The sequence below is a fragment of the Tachysurus vachellii genome, chromosome 25 (assembly GCF_030014155.1).
Source record: "Tachysurus vachellii isolate PV-2020 chromosome 25, HZAU_Pvac_v1, whole genome shotgun sequence".
Lineage (NCBI taxonomy): Eukaryota > Metazoa > Chordata > Actinopteri > Siluriformes > Bagridae > Tachysurus > Tachysurus vachellii.
In genome coordinates, this window is record NC_083484.1 from 9,580,859 (window position 1) to 9,599,409 (window position 18,551).

The 18,551-nt window shown below is 36.3% G+C and overlaps 1 long non-coding RNA gene across 1 annotated transcript; it reads right to left on the bottom strand.

The window, feature by feature from the left end:
* Positions 1–593: 593 nt before the first annotated feature.
* On the bottom strand, positions 594–2,501 carry LOC132840459 (uncharacterized). Its single transcript, XR_009647809.1, has 3 exons — positions 2,476–2,501; positions 1,029–1,103; positions 594–642 (listed from the first exon to the last, which is right to left on the bottom strand). It is a non-coding gene; the product is annotated as an uncharacterized LOC132840459 (long non-coding RNA).
* Between the last annotated feature and the right edge of the window lie 16,050 nt (positions 2,502–18,551).

Genomic DNA, 18,551 nt, shown 5'->3' on the forward strand with positions numbered 1-18,551 from the left:
TGAATCTGGGCAAAGTAGCTTTGGGCTAATTCATGATGAGACTCTCCTATCTGTTTGCTGCCCACCAATAAAATGAGGAGAAACTTGCAGGGCCAAGGATGCTCGGATAAGGTCAAGGACCAAAACTTCAGTTTTCAGCTAGCTACCAACTTCAGTTTCTAACTAACACCCACAGCTTAGCCGCCTCGATGCATCGCATATTCCCCTGATTTTATTATGTCAGTGTAGATGGGGCTGAACAATTCTTAAAAACTTTAAACACACACTCATGCCCACAGGGCTGTGTGTGTGAGGGGGATAGAAAGAAAGGGAAAGAGTGATGTGCATGGAACTAAATTGATGCTCTTTTTGCATCCAGTGACACAAACAGATTTTTCTAGCCTCTGGCAACTTACCCACAATGCACCAGAAGAGACAATGCATTGTGAAGTATATAATGGAGTATATTACGTATCGTTGCAAAAAACTGTCAACAAAATGTAAATGTTGTTCCGTACATAGATTAATGATTATTTCTTGTAGCAGCAGATTGAAAAGCAGAAACTTGCATGTAAAGAAACGTGCATACCGCTGAAAAGCCGCATAAAGCCGATCCTGCAGTGCAGCTTCCTCTTCTTTCAAGTCTCGTACGGAAAACGACTCCTTTCAGGACAATGTTATTAAAAACAGAGAAATCTTACAATCATACAACAATCAAAGGCAGAAGTGTCCAACAAACTCAGATTGAACATGAGTACAGAAGATAGATAGATAGATAGATAGATAGATAGATAGATAGATAGACAGACAGACAGACAGACAGACAGACAGACAGACAGACAGACAGACAGACAGACAGACAGACAGACAGATAGATAGATAGATAGATAGATAGATAGATAGATAGATAGATAGATAGATAGATAGATATCTAATTACATTCTTTTTGTACTTTTTACACAACACACAAATACATACAGCCACAGAAATGTGCCCCAACTACTTTGGCACAACTACTGTCTCCATTTTTTCTGAACGCACATCAATACCTTTGTATTCCCCCTTAAGACAGCCATCACTCTCTGTTTTCTCGTGCACTCCTTCTCCTCCGCCATGCATTCATCCTGTCAAAGAAAACCGTGCATTCACTGAGTTTCCACCGAACAGCACACAAGACTCAGCTCTATCACAGTAATAATCCTCAGCTGATTTTTGTGAGCTGCTGCCCTACAGACAGAAGACATGCTGCAGAATTCAAGGGATGGCATTTACTAAGCAAATACTCACTCTTTTGAAATGCTACTGTAGTGGATGAGTAACAGCAATGTGCCGTCATTAAACTGGCAGAAAAATAGAGCTGCTCTAAAATTCTAAACAGAAAGCAACTAGTTGGGTATTACAGGATGTAGAATGTGTGCATGGAAACTCTTGAGGAATAGCACTGAGACAAGGGAAGATTATCCAACAAATACTGATGGGTCAATAACCATCTTTACTCTGTTTTATTGTACAGGATTTCTACAATTAGCTATACATTATCTACTACACCACACTGAAGGAATTTTACTAAGCTTGGGTAAATTATTATGGGCAAAATTCTAATTTTCCTAGTCTCTTCTTAATGATTTAAAAATCATGAAAGCAACAGAACATATTTAGCATTTATTATATAGCTACATCATTTTTGCATTAGTCATTTTTGCATCTTGCAAAAATTTTCCATCTTCCACACATCCTTCTGCCAGTAAAAAACTGTAAAAAAGAAAAGTGACGATATCTTCTAATAAAGATTTACTCATACTGTCATATATTTACTGTATAACAATTTCATAATATATGAAATCATTTTATAACAAATAATAAAAACATTAAATCTATTTCCAGACAAATATACTATTTCTTTATTTAGAATAATTGTATTATTTTATCAGCAGACCATTTTGCTTCAATCTACAAATATACACTATTGAAATAAGCAAAATTATCTGCTAATAGAAAAGACCAAAGCTTGAAATTAGTGCATTTACTAAAAAAGATCCATAATAATTTTGTTTAAAAACATTGTAGAACATATTGGATAAATTTGTCAAATTCGAAATATTCAAAATAAAAAAGATGCATTTTTTCAGTGAAATCATTGAACACTCAAACGGTATCTGATATATAAAAGGAGAGCATAAAAAAGGTGAGTAAAATAAATTAATTAATTTATAAAAATGAATCAAAATATTTATGTAACAGTTACAGCAAGTAAATAGCAAAAAACTCTTAAACATGTGCTAGAAAAAAACATATAAATATATATATATATATATATATATATATATATATAAATATATACAAAGCTGTACAATATGCTCAGATATACAGTCAAAGAGCTAAAGGAAGGTTACACGGATCTCTAATATAAGCACCCTTATGTATGTGTATTCACTCTGTGTGTGTGTGTGTGTGTGTGTGTGTGTGTGTGTGTGTGTGTGTGTGTGTGTGTTTAACCTGCTCCAGTGAAGCCCTGCCCACTGGGATCATGTCATCCTGCACATGTTCTCTCAGTTGCTCCACATAGTGGGGTATAACCTGTTCTCTCTTCTCCTCCAACTTCTCCCTCAAATGATCTCTCCATCCAGCCTGTTGGACTCTCGGAGCCACAGCCACTGGTCTTTCTTCCATAAAACTACCTAGAGAAAGAGAGAGAGAGAGAGAGAGAGAGAGAGAGAGAGAGAGAGAGAGAGTTCTAAATAAGTAACTGCATAATGATGTAGGGGTTTAGTTTTCATTTGTACTGATGGAATGTAATATATGGATGCATAATGTGGATAATTATCTATATTGTATAGACATTTCAACGGATAGTATATTCTAATGTCATTAAATATTATGCATTACCCTGCTAAATGATATCATATAATGTATTGTTTTCTGATGCCACACAATATCAATCTGACCAAAACTGACCACCACATAATACACTCTTCCATATGAAATTTCATACTGTCCTGTAAATGTACACAATAACATGCTAGCCAAGTGAATCAGATTTATCAGATGACTTGATGTCCACATTATCCTTTTCAAAGTTATCTGTGTAGTGACCAAATCACATAAACTCTGACAAAAGAATGTCCTCAAATAGAAGAACTGCAAGTGGACAATTGGAAAGTGGATTTCAGCAGTGCAGTAGGCTTTGTCACTATGCCCCAGTCTTCACACAGTCCTGTTCCACTAACAGGGGCAGACTCCATCAGGGGTTAAGGCTCCATTCCACACCTGTGGAAATGTGCCAGACCATCTTTAGTCTTTGTTTTAGTAGGAAGGTACTCTTGCACATTTGGTTAAGGTGGTACACAGCTGTTGTAATCCTTTGGCAGGATCAGCAGTGGGTTTTAGACCCCATCAGAATTCACACATGTAGTGTTAGCCGGCGAACACTGCATTCAATTGTTTGGGATTTTTGCTGGAGCTGTGAGATTAGTCACTGAGCTATTGTCCCAGAATGTTCATGAAATCCTACAATGAAGCACTAGTAAAGAGGATACTGGGATTAACGCACTTCTACCACACCAGGAGGAGGAGGCTGATCACTGCCTCTTTTCCTCTGCTACCATCCAGCCAGCCATTGAGGCTTCAAAGCAATAACAATTGGTCTAAAACAATTGTCTCAGTGTTTTCTCGTGGTCCTGCTTCCAACTGGTGCATTTCCAGCTCCTCTCTTTGGTCCTTTTGCGACCCAAGAGCTTTGCAGGTTTTCCCCACTATCACATTCTGCTACAAAGCATGTTAATGAACAAGACATGCAAAACATCATTAGCTAAATGGACGTAGTCCGGTGTGCAATGTTTAAGAAAAGGGAATCCTGGAGAAATCCCTCTCGGGGGAAGCCATTTGATGCTGCTAGACTGGAGTTACTTTAGGTGGCAAACTGCACATGTTGACTGTATTCAGACATGCTTACAGGAAGAACTGTAATGGTCCATTAAGCACAACACATTTATTCTGACGAATAAACCACAGCTACACTCTCTGTACTCATAAAGGATAGCTGTCCTGGGATAAATATTAGCCATGGACTAGCGCTTCCTTTATTCACCAACCATGTGTGCGCATATAGATGAATTTGTGTGTGTAATGTGTAGTCATTGTCTTCATTAGCAAGCCTCTACCTGATTAACTGAATTGTTTATTGAAATCACTAAAGCTATGCTTAATTTATTGGCCATAACCATTTATCTGTCTTTCTTGACTGAACCTAACAGTGTGTGTGTGTGTGTGTGTGTGTGTGTGTGTGTGTGTGTGTGTGTGTGTGTGTGTGTGTATACAGTACCTGGTACTTACCAGGTAAATCTATTACAGTTGAAACGTCATCTTCATTCAGTATCTGAGACAGTTTCTCATACAGTCCCCGTTCATCCTCATGCATGAATTCTGTTCCACAAAACAAGCAAAACATGAATAAATGCATAACAATTTCCATTTTAATGTCATACATATCAATCAACGTCACCTGTGCTGCTAAATCAAAATGAAAACCATGCAACGATTTTCTAACAAAGTGACACTAATTCTTGACCTTAATTTACATTCATTCATTATACCTCAAAGTTAATAATAACAGACATGTAGGTCGTTCTGTAAGACTTTTTAAGGCGAGGAAATATATGCAGAATTTTACATTACACTCTACCCACCTAAGGAACATGATTGTCAAAGGTGATTCTGTTTGGTAGGATTCAAGGATATTACAGAAAAGTGGTGTCCAAAAAGATACAGTTGGAATGGCTTTTCTGTTAATAGGCAGATTTCATTATAACATGCATATTACCTCAATCCCAAGAGCATGTCTTTAATAGGCAAAAGGGGGGAGATCTATCACTGTACCAAGGAGGTTCCCCGCTGTCATTTAGAGTATGTTAAAGTAAATGGTGAGGCACTGAAAATGGAAGCAACCAATGATACATGACCTTCAGCAATGACGGCCATGGCATCGGACTATCTCGCTGGCCTTTGGTTAAAAAGTATTTACATAGACCATCCAACTAAGTGCAGTGGCTGGCCAAGAGTGAACTTGCTCACCCTGCTTTAATGAACTAAGGCAGCCCATTACAAGCAAAAATGGCATACTTAATTCTAGCTCATCTCCCGCTCCAACCCTGAACATCCCGTGCTGCCTCAGGTCACCCTCCACTGTCGCCCAGGGGTCAAAGTAATTTCGAGCACCTTCATTTCCTGTGGAAAGTACAGATGGACGTCAAAAGAGAAAAGAGTGCAAAAGTGAGTGAGATCTACAATGAGAGCGAGAGAGAGAGAGAGAGAGAGAGAGAGAGAGAGAGAGAGAGAGAGAGAGAGAGAGAGAGAGAGAGAGAAAAAGGTGTGTGTGTGTGTGTGTGTGTGTGTGTGTGTATGTACGGGAGGGGGAGCAGGGTTGATAGGTGGCAGGTTGGTTGAGGTTAGTGATTATTAGAAGCATATGAAGCGAAGATGTTAATTTTTAAAAGCCCACACCAGCCAACCTGATAGGGCTTCTCTCTGCCTCTGTTTCCCAGAAGTGAATGCCACCAGGGCCCACCGCTGCTCTGGGGCCTAATTAGCATGCTAGGAAAAGGTCAGCCCAGGCAATCTCTTAAACACAACCTGCCATATGTTACCTGTGTTCAAACGAACTAATGAGAAACGTGTAAGAGTATAGAGGCTACAATTTCAAAGACAATATCCTAATGCTGAGGGTCAATGGCCAGAGCTAGAGAGAGAAGGAAAAGAGAAAGTGGGCAGAGAGTAAGTAAGAGAGTAAGTAAGCACACAGAGAGAGAGAGAGAGAGAGAGAGAGAGAGAGAGAGAGAGAGAGAGAGAGAGAGAGAGAGAGAGAGAAAGCAAACTCCATGTCCCATTGCCTTCTTATTAGCAATCAGTGACCTATGGGCATCAAAGCTGTGTTTATGGGAATCCAGCAGCTGGAGGGGGTATTCTCTTAACCATCTACACTCTTCTACACTTGCATTTATGTGGCCGGACTGTGATATTTAGGCCAACCATTTCAGCCCTAACTGCATCAAGTTACAGTTCACTGTTCGGTTAGTTAAAATCTGTTGTTATGGTACCATTACAACGTCATGCATAATGCTAGCTAACTTTGATGCAGTGTCAAAGTCATGTTAGATTTTTCATTTCCCTTCAATTTTAACACATTTCACTTTCATTTCACATTTTGCTTTCTTTACACATGCATCAACTTGTCAAATGGTACATTTAGTTTAATGTTAGTTGCTATTAAACATAACATCAAGCATCTTAATAACACTTAAAAATAGTATTATTTTATTTATTTATTTATTTAAAAATAATATAAAAAATGAATAAAAGGAATATTCATTTTGTAAATAAAATGAAAAAAAAAAGTGCAGGATTGACCTTGGTTCATCATTTGTTTATGTTCTGTATTGTTTATCGTTTGTTTATGTCTGGCAGCTAAAACTAAATCACTTAACCACAGTAAATAATCAGCTTGTCAGTTGGAAGTTGGCAAATACTGTAATACTGTATACCAAACACTACAGCTATTATACTGCATACTGACATCCTTTTAGCCAGGTCTAAAATCTTAATATTATTCATATTGTCCTGTTCACCTATAAATAACAAGGATAAGAAATAGGAGTTGTATAACATGAAATGTACTGCAATCATTTAAAACAACTATCATACTTATTAAAAGTGAATATACCAGACAAGTCAGTTCCTCAGTCTTGCTCATCAAATGTACTATATGTTCTCAAGAACAGGCAAGAAGCAATGCCAAAATTCATGTCAAAGGTCGATACGTGTAATTCATTTAACTGTCATTATGCTTTTCTTTATAGCAGATTAGCTTAGCAGTATTGGCTCAGAAACAATATCTAACACCCAGCAAACCAAAAGTAAAAATTAACCTTTAACAAACAAACAAACAAACAAACAAGTATATTAATTGGCCTCATGACTAGTTACACAGTTAAGGCTAGCTTGCTAGATAGAAGAAATTGAGTCACGTGATTATAAACTAGCACAATCATATGTGCTTTAATATAAGATAGATGAAGGAGATTCTGATTTTGAAATAATTGGCTGAAATGGACCTTGGTGCTACACTCTCCCCTCTCTGCTAAATCTATGTGTTATCATGTTAATTACACAGATATTCCAAGCATGTTTAATGATTACATGCTTTTATCTCTGCTTTCAAATCAAGAAATAAAGAGAAATCAGCTTGATGTAAAAAGGTATATGCCTTAATTTAGCTAGCTAGCACTGAATTAAAGTGCACATCCTGTATACTTTGGTATCTCTTTCAAATAAGTGTTTAGATGTCCCCCTTTTCATAAATAAAAGCTTCCTAAGGTATTTTGGAGATCATTTCAGCAGATTGTTTGCAGGATGTTGATATTTTTTGTATTAGTCTTATAATAATAATAATAATAATAATAATAATAATAATAATAATAATAATAATAATAATAATAATAATAATAATGAAGCAATTAATTTTAAAAAGAATTGGGTCACATAGTTTGTAATTTTTTTGTACACCAAGCCCACCTCAGACGATACAATTGTCAACACAAAAACGTTCATTTTGCAGCTGAACTGAAATACAATTTTCCCAGCTCAAGCTTCCTGTTGAGGCTACTCTAAAAGGACCAGATGCTACCAGGTTAAATTGCCAAGAAAAGACTGCTACTACCAGTGGGATCCATCTCACATGTGTGTGCTCTCTGGCTTTGATAGACAATATGCTGCTATTAACCAGTCAAATCCTAATGTTCATTGAATTTTATTTTTTTTAACAATTTAATTTTCACATATTAACTGCAAAATTCTAATCATGGACAAAATACAACATCTACCCAGCTCTCTCACTATTCATACCAAAAACACTACAAATACCACAGTTCACATTGATATACATCCTACACCCAGTATTCAATGTGTGTGCACTGTAGAGGTGTAACACAATGCCTGTATCTGTATCTGTTTAACGCTCCAAATATTTGTATATGGATTTAAACATGGTGTGTGGCGTGTACCAGAAAATTTTTTATTTTTTTTTTTTTGGTTAACCTTACGACTCTGCCCTAAAAACACTGTAAAATACTGGAAAATAAAAATTAATGCTTGAAATCTTTCACAGATTATAACACTAGATAGCAGTTCATTCATTCTTTCAAAACTTCATTCATTCTTCTGAGCCGGACAATCTGTGGTCCTGTGGACTTCTAATATGACTCGGGAAACTAGCTATGTTTAAAAGCAATGTATTTTCCATTGTTGATGAAAAGAAACAAAAAACAAGCAAAAATAATCTAATAATTTTTTTTAACAGATATAGTTTTGACTTTTGTTTCAGTGCAGATTAGAGAAGTTCCCTGGACATGCTATCACAATGGAGTGAAAAGCTGGGATGGCTAATGTTAGAAAACAATCATTTAAAAAAATTAATAACATTCTCAGTGAATTTACAAGTTTATTGTTGGGCTAAAATTGAATAGTTAATCTCCCATTAATTTTTATGTTAATGATGCTGGTTTGGGAGAAGGGTTGCCAGATTCCCTGTACAATGGCCACGTATACGGATGGAACTAAACACCACTGTTAAACTGATCCATCCAGAAAACTGGAAAAAATTCTAAAAAGAAAAATGTCTACTTATCAACTAACGGATCAAGTCTTTTTGTGTGGATATTGAAATGTATTTGTGGTGGATATTTTACTGAAACCTGCAACTGTCTTTAAAGCTTTCGTTTTCTCTGTCCTTAAAATGCAACATTAAAGTGAAAACCTCACACGTTTTTTCCTTTGTTTTGTCCAGTGGGATACTGAATGCCTGAAGGTGGCAAGCTTTGATAAAAAAAAATAATAATCCACATATTTTTTCATATATATCTGTATTCATATTTTATTTAATATGCCTTAGATGTTTGATCTGAATAATGTGTTCACGTTCAGTTGCACCTAGTGTGCACCACACACATACGCACGCAACAGACAAGTACATCCAAACTCATATCTGCTCTCAGAAATAGCAGGAACTACTTGTTGAGGCAGGCTAGCTAAGGAATGTGGGCTTGTGGAGGTTAGAATTGGAGGCAGGGCGAGTCTCTGTCACTGTCTTTGAGTGTAATGAAGAGTGAAGCTTCACCTCTTGTGCTTACAAGGGCTTCCAGGTCCTTTTGCTGTTGGTGAGCGGCAAGAGTGCTATCCTGCCCGTCACCTCCTATTTCTCTCCCCCCATCCCTCTGTCTGCTACAGCTCTGCTCATCCTCCTCCTCTCCACTCAGGAACCCAGGATTTACAATGCCCTTCATCACCCCCTCCTCTTCCTCCTGCTCCTGCTCTTTGGCTGGGGAGGTAAAAAAGAGAGAGAGAGGAGGTCAAGGTAGTGCGTTTCTACCCCAAAGTGTATTCAATATAGTGAGCCTTCTTTCCCAGCTGAAACATTCATGTGCAGCCTGGAGACTGTAAGTGAAGAACAATTAGGTTAAAATTGACCCCAAAATCATGCTGGGAATGAGTGGTGGGGGGAAAAGAGAAAAAGAAAAGAAGAAGAAAATGAAGATGGGGATGAAGGAGAAAAAGAAGAAGAAGAAATGATTAAAATAATTACAAATTGTGCCCTGACAAGCAAGAGCAAAATTTAGCCCAGAGCCATTTGTCTTTAATTAGTTAATTAATCCTTACACAAATTATGAGCAATAACTCATCATACGGAGCTCACCCATCAGAAATTCAGCCGACTTAGATTTCTTCTGCTTAGCTTGCTTCAGAGCCTTCTGCTCCAACTTCTGGAGGGAAATTGTTAAATGAATAAATTAGTTGCAGAATGAAGATCATCATTTATGATCCGCAACTAACACAGTATTTTAAATATGGAACGACACCGAAATGACATTTAATTTACATCGCTGCTAAAGGGGTCAAGCACTAATTGAACAACAGGGGTGGAAAAATTTTAATCATAAATAGATAAGAAAAGTTGACACGAATGCCTAATGAAGGTCACATTAAAATAGTTCCTCCTTCTAAACCACAGTCTTCACACAAACCAAGCAGAACATTTTCCCTATCAAAAAATGCACGTTTTATTCTATGTGGAAATGCTTTTATGTTCTGTGAATATGAATATGCAAATCAACACAAACACTTGCACATAACAGTGAGCACACATATCCCCCACAACCACTACACACACACACACACACACACACACACACACACACACACACGCACGCGCACACAGAGTGCAAAATGGGAGAGAAAACAGGAATCACAGGATATTGAATAAAATAAATAACAATTTGTTAAATAACACACAACACCAGAATGGTATCAGTGCAGTAGTTAAAGCCTTTTATGTGTAACAGCAACCCGACTGCATAGATCAGAGTGATAAAACAGTCGGCACAGGAGCAGGCTGCTTGCATGTACACAATATAAAACATGGTTTCAAAAATGAAGAATCAGGCTGTGTAAGAGGAAGATGTTTTTCATTCTAGATGACAGCGCAATTAAAGCAGCGAGAGGACACATTCCAATCTGGAGAGAAGAGTTTAGCGAATCTGTTTTTACATCCAACAAGCCCTAAAGCCAGACATTCATTTGCACCACTGAGATTAATGCTCATCTAATTGTAACTTATTTAAAAACCATTTTCTTTTTTTCATCTTCTCACCACTGCCTTCAAATCAATTTCTCCAACAGAAAGACTGAAACGCTGACCAAAAAAAAACTCAATTGTGCCAATTATGTTGTGGGAAAATGTAATAATAATAATAATAATAATAATAATAATAATAATAATAATAATAATAATAATAATAATAAATGTTGTTGTTATTGTTGTTGTTGTATTATGTAATGATCCACACTAAGACTACGATTGTAATTGTTCCAGCAGAGACAGAATTGTTGCCAGTTCTCCAAGAAGACAGTAACCAACTGACCAGCTGATGTGCTGATAAACTCAAAACTGCACAATAGTGTAAATAACTCAGGAAACTGTAAATGTAATGGCAAATTTTATGTTTTTGTTTTCTTTTTTCTTATTAGCTGCTGATTTTAAATGCACAATATGCACAATAATCTTTTTTTAACATCTACAAAACATTTTGCTTCATTTCAAAAACATGGAATTGTTTAGAGTGCTAATTTGTTATATTGAAAATCCAAACTTTTATCTGGATTTTTTTTTTTTTCAGAATAATAGTTATAATAATAATGTGCACTCTCAGTGTGCTTGTCACATTCAGCTTTTTAGCAGGTGCTGAAAATGCAAGGTGTGTTTGCTTCATATTTTGGTAACTTTTTGTTTTACACACAATGTCAGGCGCAGACATTGATGGGGCTGGTCTTTGTTACACTGATGTAATTAAGTTTAAATTAGCTCAATGTGGGCGGATAGCCTTTAGATCTCAAATCAGTGTTTTTTTGCCCTTGAGACTCAGGCACTTTGAAGAGGGTGGCAAAATATAACAGATATCAAGTTTAATTATTGTACCAAATGTTTCATTGTCACCAAACATGAGCATCATACAGGAGATAATATACCAAACACACAAACTCCACTGCAAGAATTCAATTTAATAAATAATAATAATAATAATAATAATAATAATAATAATAATAATAATAATAATAATAATAATAGTCATGGTTGTCATTATTATTATTATTATTATTATTATTATTATTATTATTATTATTATTATTATTATCAATATTATTAACATTTTCTATTGTTTTAAATAGAGTTAAAGTGAAACTGCACCTGTTAATGTTCCTTTCACATGATTTTCAGAACAATAGTAGATTTGGTAATACTCATTGCTCATAAGTTAATACATTCCCTAGTTCCGTGTTTTTTTGCTTAAAGATACTGACACTGACACTGCAGAGAAAATAAAAATCTATGCCTGTAATTTAGTCAGTAGTCATTTAGATTGTTCTAGCTGGGAAATTCAGAGAGCTGCACATAATCTTTTAATTTGACTTTCCTTCCTTCCATTGTCTGTTTTCCCCGTTAGGTATGGTACTTGTCAAAACAGAAATCATTCAAGGACAAAGCGTACATCTGTGTGATATCTGAATAAATACACCACAGTATGATCAAACCCCGTAACGATCAGTATTCAAGTGGCCGGGCACGCTGCCAAACTGGGGATCCAAATCACTGCTTAACTGTTACAATATTCTAAATATCATAAGCCTTTGTAAACACAATAGCCCATATCATTCCTGACACATCATCCTAATGCAGATAAATATATTAAAATTCCTGCACTGGTCTAGTGTCTTCTGCCAAGCAAAAGCTACATTATAAAACCACAAAGCTACAGTACAGGCCTCCAACAAAATGGGGCAGAAAAAAACTGGCAAGATTAAGATGACATCCGGAGGCATTCCGTTTGTGGTTTAAAAGTGAAAAGCCTGCCCTTTTTCCCAAGAGTCCTAAACATGAAGCTGCTAGTTTAGTTTAGTTTAGAATAGGGAGGACAGAGGGAGGGGAAAACATCCTGTAACTAAGTGGTGACAAGTGAAATGTAGGAAGTTTTTAAAAGAATGTGATTGTTGTCAAAAGCAATTGGGCACAACGGCAGCTTGTTCAGTTCAGGTTGTAGTCAAAAAAGTGGTGGTGCTGGGATAGGTACAGATAGACAGGGCACAGGGCTGGTGGGCATAGACCAGCTCCGCAGTGAATTTTGCATACTGTACGGATCAGCGCCCAGTTCAGACAAGTCACATTGAATCTGCCATCAACCAACTGTGCTTCATGAAACCGTCGACTCTCATTTACGTCTGAGTATATGCCTCGGCCCAGCTGCAGTAAACAAACCCTGCACGCTCAAGCGTTGTGTTTAACCCATTCATCTCCCCATTCATCTGCAAATACACAGAATACTACATGTCCTCCACAAAATCACCTGAACGTTAAACATGGATGTTGTAAGCTTGTTTCTCTCATATTCAAAAAGGAGCATCTGTGCCTACTCAATAAACATGGACGCATGCACAAAATAAGATTAGGCATTGGTGGTGCTGCTGCTATAGGCTTTGCTTAGAAACCAGGCTAATTTATGATAAAAGTGGTATGTTGTCAATAACAAATAATAAACAGAAATATTAATTACATTTCTAAGCATTTCTAACATTTTTTGATTCTTAGAGAAAGTTATATTGAGGGTTTCATTTAGAATAGAATAGAATAGAATAGAATAGAATAGAATAGAATAGAATAATTTTAAGTTACAGCAACAAACAGTGTTTAAAGAGTCGTTGGTGTGCAGCCAATTACTGCAGGTCTTTTTCAATATATTTTTTGGACAGCATCGTTTCAAATAAGCCCAAGTAATTGCTAAGAAGCTAACAGATCTTTGTTGCACAACAGCACTGTCAGTTGCTAAAGACAGGAAAACATAATTAGTATTCAGGCTTAATTAATCTATTCTAGCCCTTTTAAGAGAATTAGTCAATTATTTATGCATGTGTGCCACTTTGATGCCAACAGATTAAGGTTGCAACAACAAAATGAGACACTTATTTCATGCTTTAATAACGCTATTTTCATTACATTTACTGAACTATAAACATCAACTTCTTTAGCAAGTGCAGTTTCTTTGATACAGGCCTTGTTATCCAGACAAAAATGGTCAGTCAAAGTTTACAAAAAGAGCTCTAGAAAGATCATGTGTAGAAAATGGATGGCCAATAGGATCGATGCATAATAAAATACATAAATGTTATGTTCTATTGTGCATAAGTCCAACACATGAAATATCTATTAAAGCTGGGGGTTTTGCTGGATCATGAGAAATTTGCCAGGGAATTGAAGAGGCTTTTTGTTCATCTACTAAAGGCCGTCACAGTAATTCTGTTCAAATTCCCTTCCCCACTGACCTCTCACAGGCCACCGTTTTGCACGATAAATGTCAGTGGTGATCCTGCCTCACTACCATGATAGAAAACTATGAGGTAGAGGTCTGACCTCACCAAAGAAAAGGGATAGTTACAGCACCGAATCCATCCACTGTTTCAGACTGTGAGACCTCTTCATCAAGCTACTGACCTGCTTGATCCTGTATGTGGGTGGGTGGTGGATGCAGCATGTTACCATACGTACGTTGCCTGAATTTTGATTCTTGTTGTGCCTTACTCATCAGAGCTAGAATTCAAAGTCAGCAAGGACTGCAAAATCCCTCAGAGGTTGTACCCTGTTAGTCCAACCACACTATTTTACACAAGGGCTCAAGGTTTACAGTTGTGATACAAATTCACCACTAGGCCATGTGTTATCTGAGGTTAAGTTTCCCTAAGAATGCCAATGGCCAGATTGTAATTGGCAGAGACGAGTAAAAGAACCTTTGCAATCTCACTGCATCTCCCAGCATAGTTCATGTACTGATCTTAACTCAGCAAGAACAATATTTGACTGCCATGGCACGAGTAATGAATAACTCCATCACATACAAGGAGGTACATGCAGTGTTTTACTCTGTTTTACTCAGAGCTTTTTCCTCTGGACATGCTGCTGAACATTTCTGAACATTTATCTATTGTTTTTTGATATATAAACACAAACCTGAACACCAGAGGTCCTTGCACAAGACATGTGGTTAAAATACACCGAAAGCATCCTTTTACTAGGAGTACAGTATATAGCCTGCATGTAATCATCTGTACTTGTGAAGTATCCAATAGCTGTGATGGACATGCATTATATGCTATATGATTACACAACCAATTTATAAGTCTTAGAAAGTACACTTTTGCAGTTTTCAAACAATACCAGTCCACATCACTAAAATCTAGGATATATTTATATCTAGGATAGAATGATCCTGCAGTACTTTTTATATACAATAGTTAAGCTCAAAAAACAGTGTGGAGGAATGATGCAGATTAGCAGAAAAATAAATAGAATTCCTGTCATAAGTTAATTCTTACTGCTGCAAAAAAAGCACTGAAATTGTGGGCTACAGAAGAACAACACCATCAAGTAAAATTAAGGTAAAATTAAGATTTAATTATAATTATTTTGCATTTAGTCAATATGCAAATAGAGATTAATAAACTAGTTAACAGGCATATGAGAGCATCCAAGAACAAGAAAATTTCCACTAATAAAGAACATTAATTTATGAGATGGTTGCTAATAAATATATACAGTATTACAGCACAGTTTTCAACACAAATACCCCAGACATACTAATCAGCAGACTTTTACTGATCCACCACTGAAAGCAGGCTGGCATACTGCATTTTGGTGTAGGACTTTGGTGTAGGACTTTTGGACCTCCAAAGATAATTAACACAGCCCAAAAAATCACTAGGTGTCCACTGCTCTCACTGGAAAACTTCACCACCTCCCACTATCTCAGTAAGGCCAAAAGCCTCATCAAGGACACAGCACACCCAAGCCACCATCTGGTTGACCTCCTGGACTCTGGCAGGCGGTAAAGGTCCTTAAATGCAAGAACGACTCGTCTACAGGACAGTTTCGTCCCAACTGCTATCAGACCAATAAATTCACACATGGACTTATGTGGAAGATCTGATGTGTAACATCACTACTTCAATTTATTACTGCACGCACTTTTTTCCATTTCAGTCTGTTACCTGTTGTTACTTCTATTTTGCTCAGAGAATACACACGGACTGTGCAATATTCAAGTGTATCTCAGGGGAGTACTTTTACTTCACACCATTGAACTTTATACAAATTTGTTTTGTCTTTTGTTAAAGTTTTTATTTGTTTTGTTTTATTACATTCTCACTGTTATATATATATATATATATATATATATATATATATATATATATATATATATATATATATATATATATATATATATATATATATATATATATATATACATATATGTGTGTGTGTGTGTGTGTGTGTGTGTGTGTGTGTGTGTGTGTGTGTGTGTTTGTGTGAATTAGATGTACATAAAATATTGCAGTCCACACAACATAATGGGAGACATAGCAGAGTTGGTTTTTCAAGAGCCACGGTCTCCAGGGTAAATGTTGGCATACCACCATGATGAACCACATCCAACAGGAGTAACTGTCAACACAAGAGGAAGCTGTCTAAAGGTGATGTCTGGATAATAACCCAGATTGTATCTTAAAAATAAAACATCTACAACCACAGCTACTCATCTTACTAAAAAATTAAATGCCTGAAAAATCCACCAAGACTGTTAATCGGGAGCTCCATTGGATCAGTATTTGGCTGTATATGGCTGCTTTAGTCAATCCTTTGGTCACTGATGCCAATGTCAAATGTCTGTCTCAATGGTGCCAATGGCAGAGATCTTGGGCTATGAACAGTGTAAAACACGTAATGTTCTCTGATGAGTCGATTATTACCATCTTTCCCACATATGGTAAGAATTACGGTGTGAAGAAGCCCCAACGAAGCTTACCACTCAAACTGCTATGTCCCCAGAGTGAAGCATGGGGCTGGAATAGTCATGGTTTGTGCTGCAATATCATGCTATTCCCTAGGCCCACTACATATTCTAGATGGTTGCATCACTGCCAAGCATTGCTGAACCATTCAGGAGGACCATGGACACCCAGTTCACAGGACACATTGTACATTGAAGGTCGTGCCGTGTTTCAGGATGAAAATGCACCAACACACACAAATCTGGTGAGAGGGTGGTTTGAATTTAAACATTTACTATGGCATGCACGATCACCAGATCTAAATATTAGTGAGCAACTTGGAAGAGCGAGTCAACAAAACATTTTTCTCTACCACCATCACATAGTGACCTGGCCATTTTTCTGCAAGAGAAATGGCTCAAAATTCCTCTGGCCAATATGTACAACTTGTATATGTCATTCCCATGTTGTACTGGCTGTAAAGGTGGCCCTACACCATACTAATAAATAATTTAGGTCTAAATTGCCAAGTATGTTCATTATATTCATATCCAAGCCCTGTATATTCATTTGTATGTATCAAGCTCATTTGTTCAAATATATATATATATATATATATATATATATATATATATATATATATATATATATATAGCATAAATTATATAGCTTAATTTAAACAAATGACCTTGATCATTTGGCTGAAATCAGTTTCATACAAATCAAGATAAAAGGAAAGGGATGAACATAACCTTTGTTACTAAATGAGTCTTGCAAATAGTACTGAATTTACAAGAAAATGCTTGCGTATACAAACCTTGCATTCAGTATTCACCCCCTTAACTTTTACATTTTCTCTCATTTTGTAGCATTATAAACAAGAAATTTAAAAGGTTTTAATTAATATAAAAAATATAAATCATGCATGTATCTCATACATACACAAAAAACCTAATATTATGATCGCATAGGTATTCACACCCTTAAAATTCCTCACATTTTAAATTATAATAACATACAAATTAAAATAGCAACATAAAATAGCCTATAAAAAGTACACATAAAAATGACTATGGTTTCCAAAGCTATTTACAAAATAAAACATAGTACTATATTTGCACTGCATTACTTTGAACCCCCTATATTAGTTCTGGAACAGTTGGAAGTCAGAAGTTAAATAATTAATTAAATGGAATCGACCTGTGGGCAACTATAGTGTCACATGATCTCAGTTTAAATAGACATGATCCACTAAGAACTCAGAATTTGTACAAACATACCAAAATAAGTATTATGAAGGCCCATGAGCTATCAAAATGTCTGGGACACAGCCCTGGAACTTATGCAATCACAACTGTTGTTTTTTATTTGAAACCCATTTCAATATGATTACTGTTTGCACAAGGTTGCACACATTGCTTTTTTGCATCAGCAATATATGGTCAAAATGACAATAATGGCCTCTTGGCTTGTCTTGTCCTATTTTGTAGATTTATATATTATAATCTCAGTAAAGTACAGCTCAGGTCTAGTTTCCACTACAAAAGTGGGTGAATACTTCACTGACACCTGTTTTTAGGAAAAGATAAAAGAAAAGAAAAAGCAAAAAGTAGAAAGCTATCCATATTTTCTTTACAATTTGTAAAAAAAAAAAAAAAAAAAAAAACAGTTAAAGATATTACCAAAAACAGGTGAAAATACCACAATCACATGTTCAAATGCATACAAATGTGCATTCAAAACAATAATATATTGGACCTCTGGATATGAGGTACTGGTAATAAAATGCATAATGATGTATCTCACCAACACACTGACACTGTTGAGTAAGCTCTTTCTCTTCACCTTTATGAGCTTCGCTGTGTTTATAGTAGCATTATCTTGACACCATATCTAGATGAGGGACAATGAAAGAGGCATTCATTTATTATCTATAGTAACAAATTATTTCCCGTCTATTCATTTCCGTCAAATAAAAGACTATTTGGCCTTTTTTTCATCTCGTTACTCCATTGTAATTCACACAGCTTCCTCAAGTTCCTGCTGAAACAGCAAAACAAACCCCAGGCTAAATGTGAAAGATTATCCCTTACCATGCAAGTTAGGGTGAAACTCTACACTTTTTCACACTAAACAGCTCTCCATTGGGTGTGATT